Raw genomic sequence first — 27,008 nt, forward strand, 5'->3', positions numbered from 1 at the left:
CTAGTCCTAAGTATACATTTTGTGCTCACAGTTTGCAAGGTGCTGAAGTGAGTGGCAGCTCGTTTTACAAGAGCATGGCATATTGGGGCTAATGGTAGTGGGGTTCCCAGCTTTCCTGCTTCTCCGCTAGCATCTTCTTTGAGTCTGCAGAAAAACACTGTGAGTTTTCAGATACAAATTCTTAAGGGAGCCAGAGAGCTGCACCTTTCATGAATTAATCCAGGGTTCTTAAAATGCATGGTTCTGTTTAATGTGGAACATCTGACACTAGGGTTTGCATATCTCTTTGTTCACATGCAGAGTATTAAAGGGAAATGCTGTGTAATCAGTTTAATCAGGTCAGGGAGGGAATCAGGACACCCATTTACTGGCAAAGTCCCAGACTCTGTGGGTACAGAGTTTGGAAATCCTATAAATGCATTTAGTTTTATATTGAATGACTTAATCCTGTTTGGCTGCCTATATGGGGACTTGAAGAATAGGCATGGCTTTCCACTGAATCCCATTCTTCACCTGTTCTTTGCAAACTGTTTTTTTCTTAAACTTCAAAAGACAATCGCAGATGGTTGGCTGATGGTTAAGCTATGTTGCTGCTTTAACCAGATAAACTATTAATTGATATTATGCTTCTGCAAAGGAGATGTCTAGCCACACAGGATGAAATGTTGCACTCAGGAGAAGACATGGAAAATTACTCTTGAAATCAATGGGTGTATGCATGCAAATTGCAGCTGCAACTTTATGACAAATTAATATGGGAGATAGTACATTTCTTAGCTTGTTCTCTGTTTCTGCTCCTTTTAGTTCAGCCACTACTCAGTCAAATACATAGGCTGATAGCAGACATTTGTCTGAGTAACCTAAGCAACTGCGAGCCACCAACAAGCCTTACAAGTGGAGGTTTTTATCAGTCTGTATCTGTATTGGATTTGAAATTGTTTATATATATGAAAATGTTTATATGTGTCCTTTTTGTTGATGTTTTAAATTGCTTACATGTTTTAAATTGCATACATACATCCATACACACACACACACACACACACACACACACACACACACAGCTGCCCTTCTGGGAAACCATTGCATCTATGCTTCTGACATTTGGCAGAGCCTTCAGAAGGATCAACGTTGCCTGAAAATTTCATCCAATTCTGCTCAACAATTAAGAAGTTATAGATGTTTCTTTTTCTAAAAAACAAAACAAAAAAAACCACCACCAGCACACATATTTTAAAAGTGCCCCACTCAGAAGGTCCTGAACAGATTTAGCTATGATCTGGCAAGCTTTATCCACTCTGGAGAGGTACTATGTCTGCAAATTTTACCTACTTCTGTCATAAAGAAAATAAATTATAGCATGTTTTACATTTCCCAATAGTGAATGGAAAGAGGCAAAGTAGAGTTGGACAGAACCCAAGCTGTAAGCATATAGAAATAAAGACGGGTCCCTTTACCTTTACCTTTTCTGTGTTGCTAACACTAAGTTGTCATCAAATGAAAAATCTCCAACAAAAGCTCTTAATATTCTTAATTACCTCTAAAAGTAGATCTCAGCATCTTGCTTTGATACTTGCCCTTTGACTTTCAGTGCTAGCCTTAGACCCTTTTGCACCTAAACACACAGTCAAAATGGTGCCCGTTTGCTCAGGACCAGGGCCTAGATACAGGAAACTGGCATTGCTTCTGGATTCTGCTGTTTGAAAAAAACTGCTTCATTTTGCTTCATTGTAAAACTGACTCTGATTACACAAACTTCCTTTTAATATTCTGCATGGGAAGAAAGAGATCTGCAGGCCCTGCTGTCAGATGTTCCACCAGATGTTCCTCTTGGCTACACTTGCTGATATGCCTACTTCCATTTCTTGAAGGCCACATTTTAGCATAGCTAAAGATGGATTTGATGAAGTGGTAACAGATTTGGTCAATTCCAAATCTTAATTCCTTGCAGTAGATTTTTGAAACCAAAAGTTTAAATTCAGCATGTCTTGCCTTTCATTAAAATATCTCTCACCAAAACATTTAATAAAACAAAACTAGGATTTTACTGAATGGCTGATACCCATGGACATCTAATATACTTTTGTCCCTTCCATCCAAGGTGGCATTTTATGGGCTTGATTTGCCTGTAGGGAACTGTGGTGCAGGGATTTACCCTAGTAATTCTCACCTCCCACACACAGGACAATCAAAACAGTGTAAGAAAGAAATTCAAAACAGCATGATCATCCCAATCACTGGAAAGGCATCTTGAAAATCTTAACTGTCCTTATGGCACAGAAGCCGTCAAGCGACTGCTCTTTGTTACAACAAGTATTGCTCAATAACCAAACTCTGCACAAATTAACATACTTGGCAGAAATATCCTTGTTTTCGCATTTCATGGAAAGACACTGGCTCACTCCCCAAACTGGATTGGTAGGTAAAATAACAAAAGCACTGATCAGACTATTTTTTAAAAAAATAAGAATGGCAATGTGTGTGTCTCTTGAGGTTCTCAGACAATGAGTAAAAAAAAGTCCACATTTCTTAGCCTGTTATAGCATGTTGCCTGTTTGGCTGTTGATGTTAATTTAACTGAGGGGCATTCACATTTACCCTTTCCTGTCTTTTCCCTTAACTTATTTTACTTGCTGTTTAAATGTACGCCCCTCTTCCACAGCAGCTCTTTTAATAATTATACATAAACTGTGATGCACAGTGTTAGAATTGTTGGACTGGAGAACATTCTGCCTGATTCCCTGCCAAAAAGGGGGTTCCTCAAAACATCAGCCCCTGCTTCCCAAGTTAACTCCACAAAATCCAGAGTACAGTAGTATCACAAAGCCCAACTAATAAGGCAAATTTGGTACAGAACACCCATGTTAACTTGTACCAGTGTCAGTGGTGGGGAACTTGTGTCTCTCCAGAAGTTGCAACAATTCCCACCATCCCCAACTAGTAGACAAGCTGGCTGGGGATGATGGGAGTTGGAGTCCAACAACATCTGGAATACCACATGTTCCCCACCCCTTCTAGAGATTCAAGCAATGTCTGTTTTTATGCTAAAGGGGAAGCGTGATGGCCTGGGAATCGGATTCAGAGGCTGAACCTGAGGAATCCCAGCCTGCACAGGAGTCCCCGCCTCCAGAAACAGCTGAGCCAGGGCTGGGGCAAGAGCCTGAAGGGTCCTCACCTGTGCTGGATCCTCAGGTGCAGGCACCAGCTGAGTTTGCTCTGGCTCCTGAGGGGATGGAGGACCCATTGCCTGCAGGTGCTCCACCCTCGGCCCCATCAGAGGAAGCTGAGGTTGCCTCTGGGTCTGGTAACTCTCCAGCCTCTCCTGAGCTGCAGAGGCTCAGGGCAGAGAGGTGGAGGGAACTAAGTTCCCGCAGGAGGAGTGCTCGCCTCCAGGCCAGGAGAGGCAAGTCACCTGTGGACTGGGGCCGCCCTATGCCTCGGAGCAGATAAAAGCCAGCCAGCCCCAGTCCCAAGTTGTGGGAGCAACATCGTTGGTAGCCTGTTCCTGCCTGCACCCTGTCCTGCCTCTCTGCCGGAGCTCCTAAACTCACCCGAATCCCTGCCTTGGACCCAGCTTCAGCTTTGACGGACTGTCTCCATACTGCACCCTCGACCTCGGACTGGACTCGGACCTCGCCTCTCGGTTAGCCCCCGGGACCAGCACAGGAAGCAAATGATCTAGTTGTCTCACCTGGGCAAAATTCCATTCTGGCATCACACATGGCAATCAACAGACATAAAGCAAAACCTCATTTCCATCTGATATTCCATGTTGATTTAAAATTAAAACTAAAATTCCAGGCCTTACTGAAATTTGACTGAGTAACAGAAAAAAATACAGAGTAAGAGCTCCCAGGTTTTTATGCCACAGGGATACCTCAGTCAGCAGAGCATGACTCTCTTAATCTTAGGGTTGTGGGTTTGAGCCCCACATTGGACAAAAGATTCCTGCACTGCAGGGGGTTGGACTAGATGACCCTGGTGGTCTCTTCCAACTCTACAATTCTATGATTCTTTGATTTCAGTGTTGGCTCCTTGAAAGCTGGTGGCAGTGAGAATTTCTTGCCCAGGGCCCTCTCAAAACACAGCACTGAATAATGGGGTCAATGGAAAAGGGGCTTGAAGAATAGCAAGATAATGAAACAAGGCCAACAGAGTGCTTTTAATTGGCCATGCAATAGTCATTAAGCTTGTAGTCGCCTTTTCAAAGTTGCCACTGAAGATTGCATAATAGAGCCAGCATTAGTCATCCAGTTCTACATCTTCCTTTTTGAAAAAGGAAGGAAGAAAAGATGCATTTTATATTTACTGCAATATTTAGCACATTAAGTGCTGCAATTACAATTGCATTTGTATTTGACAGTAAATGCTACTTTAAAATAGCGTTACAGAAATTATTTAGTACAGTGTGTTGATGTGACAGTGTTTGATGTTTTAATGTCTATTAAATCATTGTTTTACATTTTTCTTTCAGAGTGCATTTTTGGGGGTGGGGGGGAATAGAAACCCAGAAAATTATTTCAGGCACATTTAGGAAGTCAAAATTAGAGGATAGTGCATGCCCCTACACAGTAGGCAGAGAGGGGTGACAGGGGGCTCATCCACATACTCTTTTTGCCCTGTGCTTTCTAGGCCCAGGTCCACACTTTAAAGCTCCATGTCCAAGCACTTTTTTTCGCCCTGCTGTTTCCCCCCCGGAAAACCCACTCTTTAACACTGAATTGGTACAAACAGCAATTAGGATTTTCTGCAGTTTGTTCTGATTCACCAGTAAAGAGCAGGATATGGAGCTTTAAAGCACAGACCCCTGTGTCTAGAAAGCACAGGACAAAAGGTGAGTGTGGATGAGCCCTTACACAAATGCCCTTGCATTTTGTGTCACTGGGCCAATTCACTGCTGGAACAAGCATCAAGATGGCATGCTTTCTCCTCGCACTCCTTATGCCACTCACACTCATACTACCTTCTCAATCTAAGCTCTCAGTTACTTCCTCCTCCTCCTCTCTCACCTCATAATTTACCTTTTCATCCAGGGGAAAAACAACAACAACCCTGATTTGCAGATGCCCTCCAAACAGCCTGCAAACTAGCTTCACACAGTTTGAGCTGAAGTTGAGGTACACAGGAAGGAAAGAATACATAAGCACACGACTCGTTCACACAGTGCCAACCTGTAGTTTGTCATACAGCTGAATCAAGTGGCAGTGTCTGGACCTCTGCTTTCCCAGGTTCATTCTGAGAACTGTAAGAAAAGCAGGGAATTGACTCAAGCCAAGTAAAACCAAAGCAAAAAAAACAAAAAACCCACTATGGAACAACACAGAAAACAGCTCCCCAACAATCACACAGTTAAGCTGTGGCTGGGGTCAGCCTGACCTAAGTGGCTACAGCAGTTGCTCAAGAATGGGGATAAGACCCGGCAGCTTAAAAAAGAAAGTGATGTAAATTCTCATCTCCCAAGAACGGGTAAGCAGAGCATTCACTCTCATTAGGATATTTCTTCTTTAAATAAACCCTATGAATAAGTGCTAGAAACCCAGCACTTTATATACATATAAAAAAACCTTTTGCTTTAGCTTTCCATTCCAGCTCCTTCTTTGTGATGAAGAGGTCCGAGCATTACTCTGAGTGGGAAAAGATCAGGCTGTTGGATAGGGACAAGAAAGGGAATGTGGTTTCCTGAAAAGTTTCCAGAAACGACATGGGAAAATAATTCTTGAAAGAGATGTGGAACTGGAAACACTTCCTTTTGGAGCAGCATTTCCACAGTGTTGTTTTGTTGGGCCAAAAGTAACAACAGTTCTGCTATTATTGTTGCGAATAGGGTGAGCACGGAGGGGGAAAAGTAATTCATGCAACAAGCAGCTATAATTTCTGGGGCTACAGGCAATGTCTACAATGCTGAGGCATGGCATTCATGTGGTTTCTTTAACCTGCAACTCTGCATTTAAAAAAAGATGGGGGGGCGGTTTCTTCACATCCCACCAAAAGCTGTCAGAAGCTGTGTTTCCAGGAATGCTTTGGGCAGCAAGAATCTTAGCATAAAAACATGTCTTCATTCTTTTGTTTTTATGTCTACATATCTCCCATTTTCAGACTTGTATGGAGCACGTTGACTCAGTTTTTTCTGCACTGTTCCCTTTAATGCAGCAACAGCCTGCTGTGAGCCAGTTACCATGCAATCTTGTACGTTGAGTTCAATGGGATTTACTCCCATGAAAGCAAAGAAATGCTTGCAGCCTTAGCTGAGGAATCTACGTGGCCTAAAAACATAACATGAACTGGTTGCTGTTACAGCTTCCACGGGAGAATCTTAAGAATCTGTTTTCTCTTCTAAACAAGACCAGAGTTTTACAGCAATCATGGCTGCAGAGAACTGGGAAATGATTGGTGTATTTTTGGAAAGCACAAAAGGCTCTGGGGAATCCTGGGATGAGAGGAAGGAACTTCCAGCACAGTTCACACACACACACACACACACACACACACACACACACACACCCTTCTGTACCCAATCTCTGACATAAGCAAGGAAAACACTAAAGTAGATCAGCTGCAGTGCATGCAAAACTAACATATTTATTGTGGCATAAGCTTCCAGGGACTCAAGCAAAGCTTATGCCAGAATAAATTTGTTTGTCTTTAAGGTGCCACAAGACACTGTTGATTTTGCTGCAACAGACTAACACAGCTACTCCCCTGGAAGTACACGAAAGGTAAATATTATGGTTATCAGCCTAATAAACTGCCCAGTTTCACTGATTCCTATCAGTCTATTCCCAGAACAGGGGAAAGCTGAGTTCTCCAGATGTCCCTATCATTTGAAGCTGGTCTGTGCTACCAGCACATTAGTGGCACCCAGGCTATGGAATTCCCTCTTCCAACATGTGCACTTGATGTATTATTTACAATCATGTACACGCCAGGTTCTTTCATGCTTATTAATATTTGAGACATATTTTAATTGCTTGTAGTCAGTGAGGGGGTGAGACATCCATGCCCATTAGAGCAACTGCCTGCATGCTGAGTAGCAACTCTATCCATCTGCAATCCCAAGGAGTGTGGCCCAGCAAGCCAGAAGCCTTGGGCAGGGTCAAAGGGCATTGCCAGTTTGGTGCCCATTTGAGGAAAACACAGCAGTTTTGGGATTCCCTCTTAGAAGAACAAACTCTATTAGTTAGTAGAAGTGTCCTGCAAATTTACCATGAATTAAACCATATAAGCTCAAGGGTTTGGTTGTTTGGCCAAAACCATCTGAAGAAATCACAAGTGCATCAATATGATAAATGAAAATCATTTGGGATGGAAGGGGGAACTGAAAATATAAAAAGATCAGTCTATGAAGCTATATGAATTTGGAAAACCTAAACAGGTGGGTCAGTTAACTAAAAGTACCCTGAGTGGTTTAGTATTGCAGCCTTCTAAATTGGCTTTGGCCTTTCTTCCTTACAAGAGGAATGTCCCTTACTGGGACTCAAGGAAGCTGGCAATTGACCATGTAAGCTACCTTCTTGGGATACCCAAAAGTAGAACAGATCTTGCTGAAAGGAGTTTGCAGGGTAGAGCTTGGGTAAAGAGATCCTATTTAACTTTTAAAAACAATAAAGCTTCCAGCTTTAATCCCTGGAAAAAAAACATGTATTATGTAAATATGGGGTAGTTCCATCTCAAGTATTTTATGGCAATATAAAGAAACCTTTGTTAAATGTTGGGAAGTGCACTCCTTTTGGGAGCCAGCATTCAGAAAGCCAGAGTTAAACCACCTGTACAGGAAGAGCGTGATCCTCCAGAGGATGTAATCAACTGGGATATTCCAGCTGTTGTTACACCAATTTGGTGCTCTTTAAAGCCCATTGTAGTGTCCATTTTACAGCATGATAAGGCTGAAAAGCATACCGCTTCACTTACTGGTTATCCTATGGAAACTCTGGAGGAAGAGCTTTTGATTTCTTACTTGGACCTTCCATACAATGAGCAAAGGGCTATTTTGTATGGATTATTTGGTTAGGTCCTGCTGCTGGGCTTTCCATGGGTGTATGGTTGGCCACTGTGATAACAGGACACTGTACTAGATATGCTGCTGGCCTGATCCAGTAGCATTATTCTTATATTCTTATGTCTGCTCAGAAGAAAGCCCTACTGGGTTCAATGAGACTTATGCCCAAGTTAGTGTATATAGCATATAGACTATTATGTGCTTTGTGGAGTACAACTCTAAGGTTCCCATGCTCTGCTGTCTCCTCTCCATTTGGCTTTTCTCACAGTGATTTACAACAGGAGAAATTACCTCACGCTAGCATGCAATCAAAGAATTTAGGAGATAGGGATAGAGTTTAAAACAACAGCCAATATACTCTGTGCCAATGATACAGTCTTTCTTTCTTTCTTTCTCTTTCTTTCTTTCTTTCTTTCTCTTTCTTTCTTTCTTTCTTTCTCTTCCTTCCTCCCTTCCTTGTTTTTAAACTATTTTAATTCATAACTCTAAAACTTGCTGTTAATTTCATTCTTCTTATTATTTTTGTGTGTGAACAGGGTTTGTCTTTGCCTTTCTACTATTATACTGACCCTTGAGGAGGGGCTTTGTGAGTGGTCTCCCATGGTTCAGATGCATGGTTTATATCCACCAGAAGCATTCAGCATTGCAGGCCTAATTCTGTAGAACATCTGTGAGCCAAATGTCCAGTGGGGGGCGGGGAGATTCCAAGGGCTCCAAAATGGCACGTGGGATCTCTTGCTGCTGCCATGCTACCCCACTCAACAGCTGTTGGGTGGGAAGTTGTATGTACTGCAGCAGGCTCCCAACTTAACACACATTTCTCTTCTTCTCACGGGGGCCTGGAATGTAAGCCCCACATAAGTGGAGAGTTGCCTGTATTCTAGAACATGGCTTTAGAGGAGCACGTGTAAAGATAAATAGTGTTACAAAGATTTCATGCCATCCCCAATCTCTGCCAAGTGGTAGCAAGATTCCAGACACTTACCCAGGGTTGTGTTTCTGTAGGAAATCAAGACGCAGTGCAGACTGTTGTGTCTAAGAAATATAGTTTATCCTACACGTATTTACACTGGAAGCTTTCAATGGATGGAGTGCAGAGTTTACGGCATTCACATCTCAAGAGGGGCTTGTTCCCCTCAGGAGTGCAGCATCAGATTCCCAGACATTTCCGTGTCTCTGTCCCAGCCTGCCTGCCAGCCCGCCTGGATGGTTCTGCCCTTCAGCCCCTGCATCAAGTTCTACCAACTTCCTCCTTCTTGTTCCCAGAAAACCCCTTGCCAAACAACTCCTCCCCTTCTGTCTGCTATCCCAAGCCTAGTATTAAAAGGTGACAATTTTTCTGTTACCTACATCATCGCTCAGCATAACCTTGGCAACCATCTGTTGCCAAGGGACCCAAGGACTTCTCTGTGATGAGCCATCAACACCTTTTGTCATGCTTAATGGCCTCAATCCCAAGTGCCGCCCTGGTCTGAAAAGGAAACTTAGCCTGTACTTTTTTCCACTGGTCTGGCATCTTCCCTTTAATACTCCAAATGTCATCGAAATTCTGCCATTTTACTAATTTCTAATGTTCACTAACTCTAGATTTGCAACAACAGAATGGGTGCTGGAAAACACTGCATTCTGAAAAACTTTGATGAAACAATAAATAATTCAATAGGATCAGGGTGCCAGTTATGTTTTATCCAGTGAGTTCTCTGCTCTGTCAGAACTGTGGCAAAGAACAGCAGTGTTTTCAGGTCCATTTGAAAGAAGAGTTACCATTTTTACAATAACTATTCACCCTCTTCTACGGTCCCCCAAATAGGAGATGGTGGCAAGGCACCTGATTAGTTGTCCTTTCCATTATTCAGTAAAAGGTCCTCTTTCCATACAGCAATGAAAGCAGCAATAAAAGATTTAAGGGACAGATCAGCATGAAATTGATATCCTGAATGGTCAGTCAGATTTAGAAAACTTGGCTGCTATTCCACAGAATCAGACAGAACCAAATGCTGTTAGCCATAAATAGCCAAATGCCTCTTCTCCCTAGCTTGCATAACCATTGTAGTTCTGATCATATCTTTAACCATGCTTTTAAAAGTAATCTAAGAGACCAGTTCATACACTGGCTGGAGGAAAGAAACCCTTGGAATGTCACTCTTCAATAATTGCTAAAATGCATATTGAAGCAGCTGACTGGTAGCTAACTATAGCTGCTGTAAAATTAACATAACAGACTTTGATCTTTTCTTTACATATTTTCAAATTCAAAGTGTTGCCCATAACCCTGCTTTAGTCTAACGCTGCAACACCTTCTTTCTAAGTTAAGCACAGCCAGTCATACACAGTCAGAGCTCAAGGAAGAATCAAAATGAAAAAGTCACAGTTAGGTGTGAAGTGGCTTTTCCACTTAAATAACTGGAGCCCAGATTAAACACATTTATTTGGAGGTGAAAAAATACCTTCAGAGTTCTTTGGAAACTTATTTCCAATAAAATGAGAGCTTCATCCTCAGACTGCTTGCTCTGGAGTAATCTCATTAATCACATCTCGGTTCAAATTGGCAAAGAGAGTCATGATTGCTATGTGAAAAGTCTATCCAAAGCAGTTTGCAACAATAAAAGCTGCATTTATATTACAAAATAGTACAAAACACACGCAAAATAATAAAACCCATTCAAATCCTTTATACCATAATCCACTCTAGCAAATAGATGGCGCCTACTCAAGGAAAGGCCAATCAAAACCAGAACATCTTTGGAGCTTTTCAAAAATCTTGAAGAGTAACAGATTGCTACTGGAACAGAGTTCCAAAGCCATGGGACTACCACAGAGAAGGCCCTGTCTCTGGTGGTCACTAATCTAGGCAAAATACACTAGAGATGGAGGAGAAATTCAACTCAGTTTGCATTTATAGCTGAACCTACCTAATTCATACTTTTTGAATCAGTTTGTAAACCAAAACACAAACATCCTTCAAAATGTACACTTCCTTGCATCTAACAGTGCAATTCTCTGGCCAAGTAATATATACAAAAAATGCACATACTAGGATAAAGTGTGCATAAAACCACATATATTAGTGGAAATAGCATGCTTGAGAAAGCATTATATAATGGAAAATTGCTTTGCAAAAAATGTGTAATGCGCAAAGTTTCATAAAAGACTCTCTAGTTGGAGAAATTCACACTAATAACCATTATTTGGTGCAATTCAGCCAATTGATTTCAGAGTGCAACTGATTTCAGAGAGAGAGGTAAGAAATCTTAGCTGGAAATCAACATGTCTTCAAGAGCACCTGACTTAGCTGAATCATGCCTCATACCTGTTTGGGCTGAGTTGTTTGAACAAGTATATAAATCTTCAAATACCTTTGGGAGTCCCCAGCCCCTATCCTTCTACCACCAATGCTCATGAAAATCACAGTGCTTAAGCTCGCCTTAATCCTTCAAGGCATTCTTTGCAGATGGTGAGAACTGCCTTCAGATGCACCTGTTATACTTTGAACAGCACAATGCCATAGAGCCTAAATCTAATGAGTCATTCTGCACAACCAGATGAATTTACAGTAATAACTGCTTGCAATTTTGCTGATTATTCCAGGGTGTAGAAAAAGGCTGTGTGGGATTGCTTCAGCATAGGGATCAGCCAGAACAATAATTTAGCTTGCAACTCCTGCCAAGGAATGATGCCAGTTTTTACCTGTTGGAAAACTGACATGGACATGATGGAAATCAACTTGTCTTTGCATGTCAGGTACAATAGTGTGTGAGCAGGTGTTTTCGAACTATAGCTGGCTTAGAATTAAATAAGTAATTCCTGGTACCCAGAAAATACATTGCAGTTTATTGGGGTGTCCTAAACACACAATAATGGCAGACAGGCAGCACTGAAAAACCATTAGTTTAAGTTTGCACATTTTTCTTAGGCCAGCTAAATATTCTCTCATATTTTCTGCACTTAGCACCACTCCAAGCCAGGGAAGAGGAAACACTTGCTTAATATCTTTTTGTGGTTTCTTCTACCTAGAGCATCTAGATTAATTCATTAGCAATGAAAAGGAACCCCAGTAGCAATAATGAACAACTAATACTTAAAGAGACCTGCTACAAGTAAATTTCAGCATTAGATAGAACTAAATCCTGCTAGATGTTACACTGTTATATAGTTAAGATTATGACCAGAAGTCAGAAAGGTCACATTTCTTCCTTCTGCACACATAGTGAATATATGATCTCCAATACCAGTGGTGACCAGAAATGTAATTATGTCAACCAGAAGGGAAAGCTTCTTGTATACTTTGTCATAACAGCTGGAAGAAATAAAGAAAGACACTAACATTTGAGAATGGTGCCAGGATGTGGAGATACAGGGACCAGGGGTGGAATGGGGATGGGGTTGCTACAAATATTTGCTCACCTGTCTGCAGAACTGGCAATGTTACAGGCAACACATACTGTAACCCTCATTCCATGCTCTTAAGACATTGATCTTTTAGTGTGCACACTCACTTTGGAACTCCCTGCTTATTGACATCAGACAAGTGGCTATTCTAAGCACTTGCTAAAAACATTTTTGTTTAGGCAAACCTATTCAAACATGTAGAAGCTGTCATTTGTTTTAATTTGGTTTTAGCTTATTGTTAATTTTATTGATTGATTGAAAAAAACCTAGAAAAGAGATTTCCTGGATGCCATTTTAGGTGTCCAATTTCCTTACTTATTATTTATTTATTTATACATACATACATACATACATACATACCCCACCCATCTGGCTGAGTTTCCCCAGCCACTCTGTGCAGCTCCCAATCAAGTGTTAAAAACAATACAGCATTAAATATTAAAAACTTCCCTAAACAGGGCTGCCTTCAGATGTCTTTTAAAGATAGGATAGCTGCTTATTTCCTTCACATCTGAAGGGAGGGCATTCCACAGGGCAGGCGCCACTACCGAGAAGGCCCTCCGCCTGGTTCCTTGCAACCTCACTTCTCGCAAGGAGGGAACTGCCAGAAGGCCCCCGGCGCTGGATCTTAGTGTCTGGGCTGAACGATGGGGGTGGAGACGCTCCTTCAGGTATACAGGACCGAGGCCATTTAAGGCTTTAAAGGTTAGCACCAACACTTTGAATTGTGCTCGGAAACGTACTGGGAGCCAATGCAGATCTCTCAGGACCGGTGTTATGTGGTCCCGGCGGCCACTCCCAGTCACCAGTCTAGCTGCCGCATTCTGGATTAATTGCAGTTTCCGCGTCACCATCAAAGGTAGCCCCACGTAGAGCGCATTGCAGTAGATAACTAGAGCATGCACCACTCTGGCGAGACAGTCTGCGGGCAGGTAGGGTCTCAGCCTGCGTACCAGGTGGAGCTGGTAGACAGCCGCCCTGGACACAGAATTAACCTGTGCCTCCATGGACAGATGTGAGTCCAAAATGACTCCCAGGCTACGCACCTGGTCCTTCAGGGGCACAGTTACCCCATTCAGGACCAGGGAGTCCCCCACACCCGCCTGCCCTCTATCCCCCAAAACAGTACTTCTGTCTTGTCAGGATTCAACCTCAATCTATTAGCCGCCATCCATCCAGAAATTTCCAGACGTATGGCAAGCCTATTGTTGTCATTTAATTTTTATATAACTTATATGTCAAAATAGTTTCTTAGTGGTTTACAACTAAAAAAAACCCCACAGTTAAAATACACAATGACATTAAAACACCCTGAATTAAAACATACAATTAAGCAAACAATTAAAAATGAGTCTATATCTATCAAAAGTTAGTTTCAACAACTCAGTCTGTCAAAAAGATCTGAGAAGCACCTGTATTTTCATTGGCAGGTGCCTGACACGATGTACTCCAAAATTGTCATAGGCTAGGAAATTCAACATGACTGTAATAGCGATGTCTGTAACCATCCAGAAATGACTCAACCTTTTGTCTCTTAAAGTTTTCTTCAGGACCAAACAAGCATAGTCAGCATCAACACCAATAGTTTACTTCATATTGCAGTAACTGGTATGTGTCTTCTTTAACCAATATTGCTAAAGTATATAATGAAGTATATACTTTAGTATATAATGTATATACTGAAGTATATAATGAAGTATATAAGTATATAATGAAGATAATCTTCCAAACTAAAAAAAAAAGAAATCTGTAGGGGGGACACTAAACTTTACTAGGGAAATCTATCCTTGTTGAATCAACCACACCATGCAGCTTAAAATGTGAGCATTTATCTCACACAATTAAAAAGCCACATCCTGAGTTCATCCACTCATCTGAGTGTGGTGTGCAGTGTTTTCACATCATAGAAATTGTTTTAATGCAAGGTTTTATTGCTAATTATTTGCAGAGAAGACTTGTGGAATTAGTGGTGGTTTGTAGAGCAATCTTCCCCTGGCACCCACAACTTTTTTATTGTTTCTCAGCCTGTTTCAAGCACAGATGAAATTCATCGTTTCTGGATGGGTCAGAGGGTGGGGGGAGATGTGAAAAGAAGAGAAAATAGCTTGAAACTACCATTGTGGAGAAAATGAAACCAGATGCATGGAGCGGGAAAGATGCTGGTGGGAACAACATTGAAATAAAGCACATTTTTCCCTGGGAGATGACAGCCTTGTGCAATCCCTCAAGGCTTCCTTCCCACAGACATCTCTCCCCTGCGGAAAAGATTCTCAGGAGGAGGCGCAACCTAACCTCTGGGAAGAGGCGTCAACAGGGAATGTGTCACCATCGCCAGTGAAATATTTCACTTCAAACCTGCATTGTCCTGTGTTGTCCCCCCACCTGATGTTTTAGGGAGGCAAAGGGGGGGTAAAACACCCCACCGCCTCCTCAACAAGAACTGAGGAAAGAAGCACCCTCAAGCTGGAAAACCGAAAAGAAAAGATTTTGTCTGATCCTGTTTATTTGGAGAGGCTTGGCCAGTGCTTTCCAGCAGGGTGATTCCAGTCTGCTCTGAACTGACACAGTGACATGATGACTGGGCTTTGAAGATAGAGTAGCAGTGTTTATGTGGAGAGCAGTCGTGGTGGAGAGGGAAAGGAGGGGGGCAGGAGGCGTTGGGAGGGAGATCGGGAAACTGTAACTCATTGTGGATGGGCTGGCCTGGCCTGGGTGGCAAGCTCTTAAAGCTCAGAACATTCATCAACCTGCCTAGCGGGCCGACATGCTGGAGCCACAAGTTGCTCTCTCCCTCTCCGACTGTGTCAAGCGTGATCTAGTCCAACTGTGCGGAGACAGCACAGCCCCGGCCAGACAAGCCCTGGTCAGTGCAAATAATCACAGCTCTGACTCCTTTCTCTGTTACTCAGCAAAGCCTGGCCACCGAACACAGCGTTCTCACAGGAAGTTTACGTCAATTCTCTTCCACACATACACACACTCACACGCACAGAGTCCGATTCATCTCAAACCCCATTTGAATCGCTCAAGTTACACCCAGGGCTCCATTTGGCCTTCTGCCTTCACTTTGAGACATTCTTCACCAATTAAAGCCTCATTTCTTTCAAAGCTTATATCCCTAGCGCAAGTCTCCTAATGTCTGTAGCATTGCTTCTGGCTTATCACCAAGGGTACTTTTGCCATCCTTTTCGCAGGGCTAAGGAACTGCAGCAGCCTTATACTGACCTCAAGGAGAGCAGTTTTTCCCCCCATATCTACCACTCGTTTCTTAGCAATTAGGTTATAAATATGCAAAAGTAACAGACACAACACACACACACACACACACACACACACACACACACACACAAAAACAGTAAGATGTTGAGAGCCATGCAGGAATCCAATATCTCTGCTGGAATTTTATTCTAAGAAGTCCACTCTCGCTGTGTAATGTGAACAGATTTACATATTTGGAGATCTGTCACATTCTATTCTGGAAGCTCATGACAGGAAGCAACAATATGACGTTTTGGGTTTTGTTTGAGATCAGTGAGGCTTACTTTCAGGTACATGTGTATAGGACTGCAGACTTACATTATTATTTCAAAGTAAAATAAGTCTGCAAATGACAGGCAGAATGTGACAAGGACAAGAAGTCTTAAAATAAAGTTCTTTGGTCCATATTGCAGAGGAGAATCAGACAACTTTTTCCCAATTACTGCCATGTTCTGTAACCTGCTGAGAACCCATGGCCCTCCAAGATGTCAACATCCAACTTCTGTTAACCTCAGAAAGTGTGGCCAATGGTCGGAGATGACGGGAGTTATAGTCCAGCAACATCTGGCTTCCCATTCCTGCCATAAACAGGCACAAGTTAGCAAGTATAATAATAACCTGCATATTCTAACTTCTTGTATAATTGGGGGTGGTCAGAATAGCCAGGTTTAATTTATCCATCTCAGCCTTAAAATAAAATCCCGTATTAATGGGATTTTCAAGGTGGTTCATATAACCATTTGCACTGTGATGGTTACTTATAATCCCATCATACAGTGAATGCAACCACATGGACAACCAGAACTCGGGAGCATCTGGCCACAAAGTGAGACAAATGTTATCAAAGTTCAGCAACATGCCATGAATGTGCATGAAGTTACTGGTGCATGGAGTCAAATGCTCTGCTGCCCACACAGGGAGTCTCTGATCAGCTACTATGGCCCAAAGGGGATTAAGTTTGCAGCAAACATGGATGCTTGTCAAATATATGGTCAACATATAAATGTCCATTTAACTGATGATTAAAACACCAAATAAATAACAACACATAAATACTGGAGTGTTTTCTTTAGCATATTGCTTATCCTCTTATCAGTACTTCTAGCAAAGATGCCCAGGACACACTGGGGAGCAGCAAAGGGGGGAATTAAGGGCTGCTGAATCACAGTATACATACAACAAAAGCCATGCTAGCAACTGATGTTTTGCCTCTGATACCCAACAGGCATTCTAACTTGTATGAATTGATTTGGCATTAGTGAAAAGTGCAGGTGCTAAACAACTCTGGCATTTAGGAGCAAAGAACTTACTTGTCCTAACATGGAAAATTTACATATTCTAGAGATGGTAAAATATCTCAGGGCAATTAGGTCATGGCATTACTATACATTTAACTACAACTTCCATCAGCCCCAGCAAGCATGGTCAAAGGCCAGAGGTGATGGAACCTGTAGTTCAGCAACTTCTGAAGAGCCACACCTGCTATTTGAAGTGGGCATCTAAAAGCTGGTTTTAAGAACTGACATCCTATCACTTTTGTTATGGGGTCCTAGAAGTGCTTTAAGGGTCCCATTAATTGGTGAAGTCCTATTCATTTAAAAATTGTACTGTCGTGTGTTATGTCAGTTCACAGAATAGTCAGTCCCAGGGCAGTGTTCTGCCATAGGGACAGCATGATGGCACTTTGGGACTGCACCACAGATTATGCCCAAGCAACATGAATTTTAGTTTTCAGAAAGAAGTGCCCACGCTGCATGGCAAGATGATTAAAAAATAAATAAAATTATCCAGCCACAATCCAGGAGCCATGTTTAGGCCCAGAAAAATCAACAGGCTTAATTGCATCCAGCTTTACACGAGATGCTAACTTCTGACTTTTCCCATTAGCTTTCAGTGCTATATAGAGGGATTACTGTACATTTTTTTAAAAAAAAAACTGTCTGAGTGCCCCAATCTACTGCAGCTGGGATTGCAACCTTTGGCATGTCATCAGGTTTGTGAATGGTAACCCAAAAGGTATGACTGTGTCATTAAATATATAGGTGTGTAGTATGTTTGGGTTATTCTTTTGTGTTTTAATTTATTTGTATTGCAGTGAAAAATTCTTTGAGGGCACAAAAAAGGGCTGGATTTTGCTTTGCCAGTAGTTTGCCCATGAGTAAAAAGGAGTGTTCTTAAGGCCAGTGTTTGCATGTACTTATTTGTATGTGTATGAATTTGCAAAATCAAAGCCTGGTCTTACAATGCAACCTGTTGTCTTCAGGTTAGGCTTGTTAAATGATGACAGAGAAGTCACACACCAAAAGAGTGACACCACCCTTAGAACTATTCCCAAGGGAAAAAAAGAAATTGGTGCTGCACTAGACTTAAGGTGACCTTTTCTTAAGTGATAATATATGTGCACAACGCTAGCAGGTTGCATCACGATGCTAAACCTTGTGATCTAATTATTCAACCCTAATATAAAGGGCAGGGCCTCATGGGAATGATACATTCAGAGCAATACCAAGAACTCTGTTTCACAATATCAAGGGGGAAATAGTGTCAGGTGATCCCTTAACATGGGAAAGTTCTATTAATAAAGGGTTTGGTTCCCTAGACTTCTTGCAAAATGAAAGCTGGACTACATTAACAATATAAAATAATTACCTCTGTCTTCGAAATTAACTTTATTGTACTTTATGTTTATTTTTTATGTCTGTTCATTTTAATTTTTGTGTTTGTTTATTTTAACTTTTTGCATGACTCAAGGAGCAGTGATTTGATGACAAAGTCTAAAATCAGGGTATAAAACAGGTATGGGAAATGTTTGGCCTTCCTGTTGTAGGGGCCCATATAGTCCTTCCTTCTTAAACACCAATCAGCTCCTATTTGTATCACACAATGTGGTTCAAAATATGTTGATCAGTTCTGATTTGTACTATCCATACATATATTTGTTGACTGATGAAGAGCAGCTTGGGGGTGAGGGGGATGCATAAGCTACATTGCCTAACAACTTAAATCTGTGATAGTGTAGCTCCTGAATAAATCAGTTATTGACACCAATGTCATAGCCAGCTGATTAAAAGATGTAAAATTGAAGCTCATCAGGTCACCACTCCAGTGACACCTAAATCAAAATCAGCTCCTGAATACACCTTTGGTCTTAGAACTTACGTGATGCCACTCATGACCATAGTCCTCACCCAGTGCTATGTGTTTGGATGGAGACATTTTCCTCTGCTAATTTTAATTCAGTCTTTCAGCAGCATTTAACCCTATTGTCCATGAAATGTCACTTTTAACACTGCAGGACCAGCAGGTGTCAACTGGATGATTCACTGATGGATTGACTTTTACCTAGCAGGATGTCTGAGAGCAGAGCAATTGGCCTTAGACTCAGCGCTGCCCTTGGGAAAGAGTAAATAGGTAAATCATTGGTTTCTTATATCAGTATATTGCCCACATAGTGCTTGATGGCAATGATTATGGAATTAGAAATAAAAGATTGGAATGTACACTGAGCACATATGGACAGTGGTGCAGAAAGGTAATTTTAGACCCCGAACTTAATGGTCTAATGGGGAGGGGGAGCTTTAGATAGCCATATATTTTACTTCATTTGTGATGCACATAATTAACCTTTCTCTTCTCTCTCCTCCTCAATTCCATGTTTTACAACTCCTTCTACATTCCTGACCTGTTAGAGCAATAACAGAAAACAGTGTGCAAGCCCTGATTTTTGTTTTAATGCATGCCCAGGTTTGCATTTTAAATTAACTTAAGGCATACTACCATAATGATACCAAAATATAGGATTTGCTTCTACTACCCTGAGATCCTGTTTACTTGTAAATATGTTTGTCATGTTTATTATGGCAAACAGCCAGCATAATTTACTTGAAAATAAGCCCCATTTTGTTGCAGAAAAGGATAATAAAAATAATAAAACGAGGATCTGTAAGCATGCACATGCCTTGCTGGCTACCCATCTCCCCCAAGTATAAAATGCTTCTTATTTTCAAAATGCCTGCTACGTTGACCAGCATTGGCCTCTGAGGGTTCCAGCATGTGCTTGGCAGCCCAGGGTTGGTGCCAGATGTGCTTTCCACTGCCCCTATTGTCTGCCATTCTCTGAGTGATCACTGGGGGGCTAGGCTGTGGTGCCTGGGACTTAGGTCCCAAAATCCAGGCATAGCTGAATCACTGCATACAAAAGGTTCACACACTCATAAGAATGAAAATCTACCACGGGCTATTAGTATGTTTCTAAATAGAGTGTGCCTCTGGAGTCGGTATCACTGGCAATGTCTCTATGCCCCACCAGGGGCCCACTGCCAGTCTCTTGAGCTCCCTGGCTCTGCTTCTCCTCCTCTTCCACCAGATTCCCATCACTGCCTGCTCTGAGTAAACCACAAGACAAGAGGCTTTCTTGGTTTGGCTTGCCCTTTTCCCTTGGACCAGGCCTAGAGGAATGGGGCAAGCAAATGGGTAGTGGTGGCAACAGCAGTAAGGAGGCCTCTGAAGACATCTTGCCAAAGGGCCCAACCCTACTGGAGCTGGCACACTTTCTACCTGCCAGCTCACAATTTCCAAATTTCCCTTTTTTAATAATAATAATAATAATAATAATTTATTATTTGTACCCCGCCCATCTGGCTGGGTTTTCCCAGCCACTCTGGGCGGCTTCCATAGAAAACCAAAAATACACTAAAATATCACAGATTAAAAACTTCCCTGAACAGGGCTGCCTTAAGATGTCTTCTGAATGTCAGGTAGTTATTTATCGCTTTGACATCCGATGGGAGGGCGTTCCACAGGGCAGGCGCCACTACCGAGAAGGCCCTCTGCCTGGTTCCCTGTAACTTTGCTTCTCGCAATGAGGGAACCGCCAGAAGGCCCTCGGCGCTGGACCTCAGCATCCGGGCAGAACGATGGGGGTGGAGACGCTCCTTCAGGTATACTGGGCCGAGGCCGTTTAGGGCTTTAAAGGTCAACACCAGCACTTTGAATTGTGCTCGGAAACGTACTGGGAGCCAATGTAGGTCTTTCAAGACCGGTGTTATGTGGTCTCGGCGGCCGCCCCCAGTCACCAGTCTAGCTGCCGCATTCTGGATTAGTTGTAGTTTCCGAGTCACCTTCAAAGGTAGCCCCACGTAGAGCGCATTGCAGTAGTCCAAGCGGGAGATAACCAGAGCATGCACCACTCTGGCGAGACAGTCCGCGGGCAGGTAGGGTCTCAGCCTGCGTACCAGGTGGAGTTGGTAGACAGCTGCCCTGGACACAGAATTGACCTGCGCCTCCATGGACAGCTGTGAGTCCAAATGACTCCCAGGCTGCGCACCTGGTCCTTCAGGGGCACAGTTACCCTATTCAGGACCAGGGAGTCCTCCACACCAGCCCGCCCCCTGTCCCCCAAAAACAGTACTTCTGTCTTGTCAGGATTCAACCTCAATCCATTAGCTGCCATCCATCCTCCAACTGCCTCCAGGCACTCACACAGGACCTTCACCGCCTTCACTGGTTCTGATTTGAAAGAGAGGTAGAGCTGGGTATCATCTGCATATTGATGGACACCCAGTCCAAACCCCCTGATGATCTCTCCCAGTGGCTTCATATAGATGTTAAAAAGCATGGGGGAGAGGACGGAACCCTGAGGCACCCCACAAGTGAGGGCCCAGGGGTCTGAGCACTCATCCCCCACCACCACTTTCTGAACACGGCCCAGGAGGAAGGAGCGAAACCACTGCATAACAGTGCCCCCAGCTCCCAGCCCCTCTAGACGGTCCAGAAGGATGTTATGGTCGATTGTATCAAAGGCCGCTGAGAGATCCAGCAGAACCAGGAAATTACTTTTAAATAAAGTAATTGCTCTGATATACCAGCCAGGGAAATCTGGCTCTTCCTTCTTTCTGCCCCCGCCCCCTGCAACTCCACCCTAGTTCCTCATACTCCCAAATCCATTTCCAACTCTTTTCAAAGAGAGAAGGGGAGAATGCACATGTTTGCATGAGTTCTTGAGGAAGAACAATGCTCATGTATGTTTTTTGGCATGGGTCGCTTGGCAATTTAAAATTGGCAACGTGGCCCTAGAGGTTCCCCACCCTTGCAGCAATACCTAATAGGAACCAATAGCATAGCAGACGGGGAGTTAGAGAGTCCAAGCCTGAAAAAAAATAATGCATACAAGATGTTCAACACTTTCCCACATAATAAACGTGGGAATCCCATAGAATTTGTCCCAGGACTTGAGGGATTTTTTTTTAAAGGAATCATGTTTGCTACACCCCCAATTTCACCAACCCACTCCAACTGCAAGACGATAAGTCTAAGGAGCCAAAGCATTTCAGCAGACACCTCTAAGTTGTCCACAAGCAGCAGAATACAGTGGAACAGAGAGAAGCAAAGAGGCTAACGCATTTCTCAAATGGAAAAGCTACATTCACAAAGTGCTATCATGCAGGGAAGATAGAATGGTTAGGTTACCTCAGATATAGCTGAACAACAACTTCCATCATCCCTGCCCATTGCTCATGCCGTCTAGGGCTGATGGGAGTTGTGGTTCATTTGAATTCCCTTTGAACTGTTTTAAATGTATCTGCTGTTTTTTTAATGTTCTAAATTGTGTTTATTGTATACCACCTTGAATCAGTTGGGTAGAAGGTGATTAATAAATTGATACTAATAAAAATAATAACATCTGGTGGGTCACAGGGTCCCCACTCCTGGGTTAGCCCTAAGTCAGACTCTCATGGAAGAAGATCTGTTCTTATTGAGAGAGTTGAGTATGTTAGAGTAACAGGAAAAGTTGGGGAATAAATGTAAATGAAGAAGAAGAAGAAGAAGAAGAAGAAGGAGGAGGAGGAGGAGGAGGAGGAGGAGGAGGATGTTAACTCAGAAGACATCTTACTGAATGCACTTGAATTTACCATTTTGTAAGCGTGCTCAGCACTGCAGTCTTTTATTATGCCTGATGTTAATATTTTCACTCCATTTCCCCTTCCAAAAAAAGGAAAATCTGTCAAGTTAGTTAAAATATATTTATATAGTGTGTTTTTTTGGGGGGGGGGGGTTGAGCAAGCATTTCAAGAAGCTTCAAAATAAGATTATCATCTAGCTTTGCAGACACAGCAATTTACCAACTGCCTGACAAGTGTTTTCATATGAAGAAATAATAAATCACAGCATTGTCTGTTTTGGGAGGGTAATGGTTTTAGTTTGGTGACCCAAACAATCGTGGTTTCCTGATTTGTGTCAGCAGGGCTAAGGACTAACCAGAAGTGTGTCTAAATTAATTCAGTTGTGCTGTATTGATTCTTTTAATTCCCTTTTTAAGATGATAGTTATTTTGAAATGATTGCATTTGATGCTCCATTCTGTTGTTCCCATTGCTAAGACTTCCAGATGCCCCCTTTTGAAGAAGGTTCCTTCATTTCAGAACTTGCCTTATCAGGTGCAGCTACAGTGGTACCTCTGGTTAAGAACTTAATTCGTTCTGGAGGTCTGTTCTTAACCTGAAACTGTTCTTAACCTGAGGTACCACTTTAGTTAATGGGGCCTCCTGCTGCTGCTGCACGATTTCTGTTCTCATCCTGAAGCAAAGTTCTTAACCTGAGGTACTATTTCTGGGTTAGCAGAGTCTGCAACCTGAAGTGTATGTAACCCGAGGTACCACTGTAGATTAATTTGGTAGCTTTTAAGGTGCCACAAGATTCTGTGATGCCTTTACCAAATGTTTAAATTCATAAAATGTTAAGGGATTTACTGGTGTGGGAAACATAGTTTTCCATGCTCCATGAATTATAGAGCTGGAAGGGACCCTAAGAGTCATCCAGTCCAACCCCTTGCAGTGCAATTAAATTGGAAGCAGCTAGGGTTAGGAGAAGCTTACACCAGGTTCTCTTTTCAGTGCTAAATCATCTTAAGAGCTCCCTTATGTTTTGTTTCATGAACTTTCTTGGAGAGAACTCAGAAAATCCCAAGAGTTGGGGTTTTTTTCAGGATTCTCCCAAAAAGCAATTAAAAAACTAATTACAAGCCAAGCCTAGAAGAATGGAGGAAGGTAGCCCATAACTAGCTTTGCTGAAAACCTTCAGTTTGTGTTAGGTTGCTTTCAACAGCATGTTCTCAAGGGTCAGGTGGGGATAGCCTATTGTACTCAGGTCCTGCCTGTGGACTTCCCTTAGGTATCTGGTTGGCTACTGTGAGAACAGGATGCTGGACTAGGTTGGCATTTGGGGTGATTCAGCAAGACTTTCCTTATATTCTTATGACACAAACAGCATGCATGCTGGAGCTAAGGAGTCTGGGTCTGGTCAGTGCCTTGATGTGAGACTGGTTGTGTATCGCCGTTATCTCCATAATGGAATAAAGGTGAGACATAACTTCAATAAATCAAAGCTCATTGTTCAGCAGCAGAGTGGCTGTGGGATCAAAAATTGCAGTACTTCATTTTCTTTAAATACTTCAAAACACACTATTCAAATAAGTTTTCTTATGATATGTATGAATTTGATATTAATTCCAGGCAGGATTAAGTGGCACTGGCCACTCAGCTCTTTTCATTATGGAATGTGCAAGCATGTTTGTTTCCTGAGAGAAAAGTTGCCACTTACATCTTTCATGAACAATCCAAACAGATATATGTTTTTAATGTCCTTAAAATATACTAAAATGCTATTTTTTCCATACTGCATGTCTTATTTTCCATTTGCTTGTTCTCTTCGTGTGAATTGTGTGTTCCAACAGAGTATTCATCACCTGATGGGAATGCCACAGATTGCTGCAATCTGCTGAGATATATATTTCTGAATCACCTCACACACTAGCCAGAAATTCATTATGTCAATGATTTATTGTCTCTGGTGAACTTCTCATTGCTGCTGAGAACTTAAACTAGTTCAGCTGCTCTGGTTGATGAGGTACCAAAGCAGATGACAAGCCCACAACAATGTCTGGAACCCCAAGCTGGGAAAAGATGCATCTAGAGTGAATTGAGAAATACTGTCTTAAGGACAGGAGAGAATCTGAGTCTACATCTGAGCCCTAGTGCATGACTTATAGTGGTTTTCAGGGGCCAGAACTTGAGATCTTCCTTCAATTGTCTCTCATACCTCATTCAGGTGAACAGCAAATGGTGCCTTCATACCTCCACCTTTGCTACACACCTGTATCTGCAAGTGTATCTGCAGGAGTGGAAGCATCCCACCTGTGGCCTGCTTGGATCTAGCATGGGTCCCAATTTGGCCCATGGGGCCATTTTCCCCCCAAACCTATGCCCACATGTGATGTCAGATGTGGAGCAGGTAAGGACATGGCTCAAAAGGAAGAATCAGGAGCTTAAAGTGAGCCCCTGATTGTTCCACTGGGATCTGCTGCATTAAGGAATTCCCCTTCAAGAACTCCCTAGTGCAGCTGAAGAGGCACAGGGCTCTGCAAGTGCCAATCATCAGCTGATCATGGTAGCACTTGGCAAAAGCACCAGGCAAATGCCAGTTTACACTGTCCTTTGACTTCACTCCCAAAGGCACACTCCCCCATTGTCTCCCAAGGCAGAGGGATGCCAACCAAACCAGCCAATATATTATACTGCCATATGCCGCTGCAAATATTTATAATGCCTAGACTGGGGACACCACCTTTTTGGAGTTCATGGGCACATCTGCAAACCAGAGAAACTGCTGGGGGAACCACACTATGCTGCAACCAAGGAGACACCCGAGCATACTCTGTTTGCTACAACAGAATGCTTCCTTGAAGCCAGAGAAGGCCTTTGTGAGCAAATGGGTGCCATGTTGGCAATCACTGGCCTAGGCTAACAAATTTCATCAAATGCTTATCAAGTATTTTGGTTTTCAGAGCACTGGTGTTATTATTTCTATTAAGCAAATGACACACTAAAAAGGTAGAAACACCCACCTCTATTTTTGAATGGGAAGAGAACACTGGCTTTTAAATCATTCCCAGGACTGACTCTATGACATATTTCTAAATGGTTTGCCTTTCAAAGCATCTAGTAAATTTTTCAACCTAAGTACTTTTTGGCATGTTAATCAAAAACAGATCTTTCCATCAAACACAGTCATCCTGACTGCAAAGGTCCCATCTTTCTTCTCTTTGCACATTTTTTTCATACAGATTTGTTTTTCCTTTTTAAGGTTTAACTTTAAAACCTTATAGAAACCTTCAAAGGTTTGCAACATGGAAGTAACACTAAGAATAAGTTTTTTTCTATTATTTCCACACACACCCTTAGTGCTTCAGGTGCTTCATATCTATTATCTCCATTATCCTACAAAAACTGCTAAGTAGGCTGATATTGTGATCTACATTTCAGAGATGGCAGTCAGAGGCAGAGAGAAGACCCTTGCCGAAAGCCACCCAGTGGGTTCGTGGCTGAATCTGGATCCAGTTCATTGCTCAGTTTCTTAACCACTAGGCTCTAACAGTGTTTCAGTCTGTTAGTCCTCAAAATAACAGCATAATAAAAATCTACATTAATATGGTGGGTTTTATATTTCCTAAATGAGGCAAAAATGGAATTGACCTCTTACTCTTTATGAGTCTGATAGAATTATAAGAACTTATTATCAGCAAAACATGCTGCTATGATTTCATCATTAAGTTTGTTCTGTCATATATTTGTGCAAAAAGTTCTTATATGACAACAACCCCACTTCCATGAAATGTTCAGGTTTGCTGCTTGACTATAACATCACAGTTTATTTCTCTATGGCTAAAATCAGTGGTATAGCAACTCAAAAGTAACCCTGAGATGGTTCTTCATATTCATTAGCTGCTTCTTCTGCCCTAGCTTTACTGGAGACAGAGAGAAGTGGATGCAATCTATTTTATTTCTTGCAAAACCCAGAACCATCATCCATAGTACCTGATCTCCATCTCTGCCAGTAAACCACTGGGAAACCCAGTTCAATTCAGTGTCACAGTCATTTCAGCTTCCGATTCAGTTCCTGGCCTTGCTCTGATAGGAACTCTAAACTTCCTAAGCTGGTCCCCCACACACACACACACACACACACACACACACACACACCCCTAATCCATCACATATGGTGCCTGCTTTCTTTCTATTACTATCTCCCTTTTTTGGTTATTTCAGTGCACAGTAATTCTATTGGTGGTGAAAAGCTGCACTAATGCTTGGCTTGCAGAGTATCATCAGAATACCTTTGTTTGTGTCAAAGGTATCTGAAGACTATCTCCCTAATATATTTGCAGCCCAGTTGTTAAAATATACCACCACGCTATGTTTATGCATTCAGACTATATAACAGAAGTAGCTATACAGTATAACAGAACTAAGCTTCATTCTACCCAGATCAGCTTCAGTGCTGGTAACTAAGCAGAGAATAAGCCTTACACA

The 27,008-nt window shown here is 42.3% G+C and overlaps 1 long non-coding RNA gene across 1 annotated transcript; it reads left to right on the top strand.

Annotated features, from left to right (window-relative positions):
• LOC128417491 (uncharacterized) lies at window positions 1–26,380 on the top strand. Its single transcript, XR_008331479.1, has 4 exons — window positions 1–159; window positions 18,939–19,054; window positions 23,908–23,998; window positions 25,964–26,380. It is a non-coding gene; the product is annotated as an uncharacterized LOC128417491 (long non-coding RNA).
• Window positions 26,381–27,008: the final 628 nt, after the last annotated feature.

This window comes from Podarcis raffonei, chromosome 7 (assembly GCF_027172205.1).
Source record: "Podarcis raffonei isolate rPodRaf1 chromosome 7, rPodRaf1.pri, whole genome shotgun sequence".
Taxonomy (NCBI): domain Eukaryota; kingdom Metazoa; phylum Chordata; class Lepidosauria; order Squamata; family Lacertidae; genus Podarcis; species Podarcis raffonei.